Source organism: Scaptodrosophila lebanonensis, unplaced genomic scaffold, assembly GCF_003285725.1.
Source record: "Scaptodrosophila lebanonensis strain 11010-0011.00,11010-0021.00 unplaced genomic scaffold, SlebRS2 tig00000024-arrow-pilon, whole genome shotgun sequence".
NCBI classification, from domain to species: Eukaryota; Metazoa; Arthropoda; class Insecta; order Diptera; family Drosophilidae; genus Scaptodrosophila; species Scaptodrosophila lebanonensis.
Genome location: NW_022060538.1, coordinates 687,922 through 695,037, shown reverse-complemented (window position 1 = coordinate 695,037; position 7,116 = coordinate 687,922).

Below are 7,116 nucleotides of genomic sequence, written 5' to 3'. Positions count from 1 at the left end.
TCTGCCAAAGCCATGCCCGCAGCTGTTGTTGTTGTTTCTGCGTTGACTTATGACTACCAGAAATTGTATAATACACATTTACGACAAATGAATATTAATATTATAATAACGAATAATAAATATTTAATATAGTTATTAATTTTAAATATATTTTTGCCAGCTGCATTGCTCACGCATCACCACAGCTGTCATGGCAATCTGCGGCAGGTGACACGCAATAGAATAGGTAGGAAGGCAAAAAAAGCAACCATTCTTGCTTAATATTTTTTGGTACTTGACGAACGAACAAAGGGCTTGACTATCTTTTCTAATCTTTTCTTTTAGCGTTATTGCACTTCAGACCATAAAAGACAACGCAAATATCATGCGTTTATCAATTTTTTAAAAATCTTTTTTTTATTATATCAAAGTTTTGCTACTACGGTGCTGCTTCAATAAGGGACTAGGAACTAGTCCAGTGTGTAATGCAAAGGGGTCAATTGCCATTAGCCGGACTGAAGGGAAAGGATAGAAGCTAACTTGGGGTCACTTGGCACAACCGCTAAGCCTAATTCACAGAAAACTTTCAAAATATTTGTGGTCTATTATGTAACCATTTAAGTCAGTAATAACTTCATTATTGCCCGTTTGGAATTACTCGCCAAGATGGTTTAGTCTTGCCCTTCTATCTTAATAGTAAGCTTTAGTTTTTTTGTAATCCCTTATCAGGATTTTGATTTCCTCTCCAAGGGATGCTTGCTTAGTAAACAGTGAATCCAGTACTGGAGAAAGATGTGCCATTGTTCCCAAACTGATATCTCAGTATTCAGATCTGTTGGAGGTGTTTTTGTGTTGCTTATAAGCAGGATGTGCCTCGACCTACACCAATGTGAGGTCAATGAGTATATAAACGAATGTCTTTAATTTTTGTAAAAGCGGTACTTGAACCAGTTGTACTCGGAGGAGCTGAAAAGGAAAGATGAGATCAAGAAAGCTCTTTTTGTTCTGATTATACGGCATCTCACGCCACCTCAGCTGCCGAGCGCAGTTGCTCTCGACGGTAAAATGCTACTACACGAAACAGTTTCGCATCGCCCAACAGCCCTTTCAGGTGGCGCTATACTTTATTTCGATTTACTGAAGCTTCTGGCTGGCGTTGACAATCACATGCTCTTAGCCTTCTATCTCTTCCAACAGCCCTCTCAGGTGGCGCTATACTTTATTTCGATTTACTGAAGCTTCTGGCTGGCGTTGACAATCACATGCTCTTAGTCTTCTAGCTCTTCCGTCAGTAACGCGCTTAGACCGTCAGGTAAACGGAAGCTTCCATCAGTCGCCGTTAAGTTTTCACAAATCCTTTTTTTATGGTGCCTGCCATAATCACTTCTAGCTCTTTTTTAGAAGTTCAGTAATTTGAGCAGGCCGAGCTCCGCAATGCGATGCAGTTAATACATTGGCCGATAATGTGCTGGATTTGTGGAATGGTATACGACTGACGTTTTTTAGCTGGCGGTAGTTGTTTGGTCAACAATCACTAAGAGTTAGCTACTTTAAGTTTATTTAAAATTTAGTTTTAAGTATCGCAAAGACTGTTTCACCCTAAGCTTCGAAGAGTTAGGACGTGGGACTAGTGACCTATACACAATTGTCTATCTATCTATTTAAAACAACAATAACAACACTGGAGTGAAATTGTTTCGCTAATAACTTTTCTTGTCATTGACCGAATTGAGGGGAAGTTTGGTTAATGTACGCTCAATCGTTTCCGAAACCCATACGTTCATCCAGCCCGACGGACATGTCTAGGTCGATTTTTTCGTCATGCTGATTAAGAATATATATACGTTATGGGATTGGAGAAGCTTCTTTCTGCCTGCTACATACTTTGCACAAACCTAATATACCCGTTTTACCCTACGGATACAGGGTAAAAAACAATTATTTTTATTATAAAAGTAGTCGATCATAAACAGAAAATAAAAAAGAGCTTAAGCCACAAAACGTTATCGATGTTCATAAAATTTCCCCAAACGGCAACTGTTTCCGTCAAAATCATTCGCTATCAAATTTAACATAATTTTAAACCTTCTAACACTGTTGTTTTATAAAACATCAATACATTGTCTACTAATCCTAATTTCGATATATTGTATATAGAGGAAGACGACACTTGCAACAGAATGCATTAATTGCAAAAACGTGCAACCGAACACATCGCCCAGCACAACGAAATCAGCCGACAATACCACAACGTACCTCATCACCAAGTCTACAATCAATACCACTGACCAACATAATCTCAATAGAATCATTACATCGTACGATGACATCGATATTGACACTACACAACCGAAGCAAGACCAACACCCCCAAGCTTGGAATATTTCACGAACCTGTCAAAATTCCATTTTAAAAAAATCATTCAACAAAGTGCCAAATGCTCCATCCCGCATTCCACTTAGAAACGTAATCTAATACACCGGGTACCTTGGTGGAACAACCACCTACAGAAGTTGAAACAATCAAAAAATTGTCTCTTTTTAAAAATGGTAATGTGGTTCATTACCTCACGAAAACTAGAAATAGCCTAACGCGCAGCCCTTAAACCCTTTACGGCTGAATTAAACAACTTCTACCTCTAGGATTTGGAGCAGCCTACGTTCTTTCTGCGGTCTAAAAACAAGACTTCCAATCCAGTGTATTACCAAAATTAAAAAACTTGGTCTGCCTAGGGCTTAGGATAACCTGGATACCAAGTTTGGTAATTCAAGCTTTTGTATCTTTTGAGCTCCTTTCATTCACACAGACGGACGTACGGACAGACGGACACGGCTATATCGATTCGTCACACTAATCAATAATATACACACATACTTTTGGGAGTCTGCCACGCCTCCTTCTGTGTGTTACATACATTCAACCACAGCAGCGACTACAACAACTGCTACGGGCAGTGCTTGAGCAGAGATAACTTATATGGCTATAACTTCCTTTAAAATCGGCCTATCATGATGACTTGGCATACGGACTCATAATCACTAACTGAAGGTTTGCCAAATTTGATTTCTAAATTCCAAGACTTACGGGAAAATGGTAGTGCGACTATACTCTCCTTGCGGGGGCGGATTGGCGAGAGGTGAAAACTCTATAACATTTTTCCCACTCTAAAGCGGAAAGCTGAGGGGGTGCTCAGTCTTTACTAATGCAAACTCTGGACCTGCCGACCTCCAGTTTCAAACAGGCTTTCAGTGGTACACTGGCTATGCCCCAACACCACATGTGGCCATAGGTTGAAAACGAGCTGCAAGGTCGTTTCCTGGAGTACCCGGAGGACCTCTATCAAGATGTGAGGATACATCAAGAAGGGTGGCATCAATGAAGGGTTATATATTTATATATAGAGTCCACTCGATGTACATAGCGATACTTCGCCCAATTCCCCTTTATGGATTCTTTATATGGTGGCCGGCACTCACCAAAATCACATCCCTCCAGAGGTTTAGCGACAAGATAAATTCACTATTACGGGAGCGCTAAGCACCACTGCGAGTGCTGCTCTAGGAATACTCCCTATACAGCTCATGGACATGACGTACGCCACTCTGGCGGCTCTGCGCTTAAGAGAAACTGAACAGTTGGCAGAAGACGGCGCTGCCCACGCCAACATACTGGGGGGAAATGACCTCATGCCCGCAGAAATTCTCGCTATTCAGGAGGCTTCCACTACTGTGCCAAGCATGGACATAGACATTAAAGACATTTGCATCTATTCGGATAGCCAGGCAACTACAAAATCCCTAAGTGCAGTCTCATCTAGCTTAAAAATAGTGCAGAACTGTCGCAGATCTTTCCACGAGATGGCATCGCAGTTTTCAGTCTACTTCGTATGGGTCCCAAGACACAGGAACATAGAGGGCAACTGCAAAGCTGGCAAGACACGCTAGCACTGTCCCTATCTGATAAGGACCGTATCGGTACACCGATTGAAGAGGTTGCAAATCGAATGTGGACTAACGGACCTAACGCCCATAAAATTACACGTTTAAAGCGGCCTACCCGCAGCAAAAAACGATCAGCGGAACTATGCCAGCTTAGCAAAAGCCACTGATCGGCGACAATCAGAGCCATGGCCGGAAATTAGCTGTCAGATATATACGCCGCCAGGCTAAGGATGCAACACATCGACTTTTGTCGAGGCTGTAAGGACAAGGAAGACGAATGTTTATTCGCACACGTGCGCTAGTGCGAATCGTCAGGACGATCTTTGTCCTTATGAATTAAAGTTGAATGACGCTTGTGTTCCTACTCGTTTTTGCTCAAAGCACCAGATGGTTATCCTTGGGAGCATGAAGTTCGAGATGACATGGTACAGCAATCACCGGTTCCGGTATTTACCCAAAGTAACAGGTCGTCCGTTGATAGCTTGCGTACTGACGTTATTCTTACAACGTATGGCTTATATAGCCATGCTTACAACTAGATTATGACTATTTACATTTACCGGTTCTATGTATTGGTCATTGCCCAATCACTTCTTAATCGAATGTAGGTTGACACCGCCCAGCTACGTAAGCTAATCTGCTGGAGGTTTCACAATAATGATGCGCAAGCTTTGATCGTGAGCTTAAGTATGCTGGTGTCAGCTCAGTTTGATCTATAACTTTATATGTGCAGTGCAGGGAACTATGACCTATATCTGATCGTATGTTGTTCGTATGCTGGATAAGTTATGTGTAAAAGAATATTATATGTGTCTTATTCTTATTATTGTGTTGGCTGGCCAATGTCAATGCACCTAAAAATCGTGTGCGCGTGCAGACTATGGTGCCAATATTATGTATGCTGAAACCATATGGGCGTATAGGTTTATGTCTACTTCTATGTATATATTACAATTTTATTGAATGCCTCTTTGCGTCGCGTTGATGAAATGTCATATACTCATTCGCGTCGCAACAACGAAGAAACAGTAAACCACCCATTTGGGACCGTCCGGCCCTACTAAGAACAAGACAGCGGCTCTACTAATCGTCTTTATTGGTTACTAGCAGGTCTTGCCCGTCGTTGCTGGCTCAGTATTTGTGCTTCCAACTATACGTTTATTTACTATATGATATATCTCTTCCGACACTCTCTAAAGTTTCTAAAGAGTTAATTTCCCAAATAGCAAATTACTTTGGTACGATTTGAGAGCTAAGCCATAAAGTACAATAAATACTATGTATGGTTATATGTGCATACATACATATGTATATTTACGTACATATATAGTATGATAGGGATAAATCAATGCATATATATCACCTGCTCCTATTTCCTCCTTCTTCTGATATTCAAGTTTATATGCTCCATATCACTTGTATCAGAGAAGTATGTTCCCGCCTGCGTGATAATGACTTGGTGGTTATAGTGGGGGACTTTAATTTCTTGGTCATTCTTTACTGATTCCCCTCACCTTATTCCTTCGTCACCGAATGACTTTTTAGATTGCCTTCTTGAACTCTCTTTTGTTCAAATTAATCCTATATACAAACACCTTCATAGATATCTCGATCTGGTGTTTGTTAATGATGTTAATAGTGCTGTTGTTTCTAGATCTTCTCCTTTAACACTGCCTGAAGATATCTATCATCCAACTCTAGAAATTAGTCTTCCCTTTTCTAGATATAGTGCAGGGTCTTCTGAGTGCAACATGCCTCGCAAATGCTTTCGTAATTGTGATTTTGTTATGCTTAACAGTTTGATTTTAAATACTAACTGGTCTTTCTTATATAGCTCCACTGATATAGATGTTGCTTCAAAAATTTTTTATGACACCATGTATTCCATCTTCGATGTCTGTGTTCCCAATAGCGTCGCATCATCTTCTACTCTTAAACCTCCATGGTTTACGCGTAGACTTTCTAACTTAAAAAACATTAAATCGAGATGTTTTAAAAAGTTCAAAGAGTCTGGCTTATCTGATGACTTCTCCAAATGTTCTATTGCAAAATCTAATTTTATTCTGTTAAACTCCCTGTGTTACACAAATTATCTCGAGCGTTGCAAACTCCAATTTAAACATGACCCTAAGAAGTTCTACAACTTCGTAAATTCTAAACGGAAATCTTCGACTTTGCCATCGTCATTTTTTCTTGCGAATGACAATTCTGTTAATGATTCCGTAAGTGTTGAATTATTTGCAAAGTTTTTCCAGCCGACATACTCCTCCGAGTCTTTTAACGGCAATTCTTACCCATTCTGCATTATGCCTTCAAATTTCACTTTTGCTCCAATAATTACAGATTCTTGTATTTTGTCTAATATACAATCTGTAAAAGCTTCATTCTCTCCTGGGCCTGACCACAATCCTAGTTGTGTGCTCAAAGAGTGTAGTACCTCCCTCTGCAAGCCGTTGCTTACGCTTTTTAATCTGTCCCTTGAGAACGAAATCTTTCCTGCTTTTTGGAAAGAATCGTTTATTATACCACTCCACAAAAAGGGTTGTAAGTTAGACATTTCTAACTATAGGGGCATTGCCAAACTGTCTGCTATTCCTAAATTATTTGAAAAAATAATTACTTCCTCTTTACAGCATCATTGTAAGTCTGTAATCTCCCCTGCTCAGCATGGATTTTTTAAAAATCGGTCAACAACGACTAATCTGCTAGAATTTACATCTGTCATAAATGATGCATTCCTAGCAAAGATGCAAGCTGATGTTATATATACTGACTTCAGCAAAGCATTTGATTCTGTGAATCACGACCTTCTCCTCTTAAAGCTATCTCGTAGGGGATTTCCGTCAAACTCTTTGAATTGGATTTCCTCTTACTTAAAAAATAGGACACAGAAGGTACTACTCAGGTCAGTACCTCAAGGTAGTCATCTCGGCCCCCTATTATTCACTCTATTTATTAATGATCTTCCGTCTATCCTGCTGCATTCCCGTATACTAATGTATGCCGATGATGTAAAGCTTATTTTTTCGTATAAAGATCCTCTTTATCAGTCTCGTCTGCAGTATGATCTAAACTGTTTTCAACGGTGGTGCGTGGTCAACTACCTGCACCTTAACTGTTCTAAATGCAAGTTTATGACTTTTCACCGGTCCAGACCACATCTAGGTACTTATGCGATTGACAATATACCATTGTA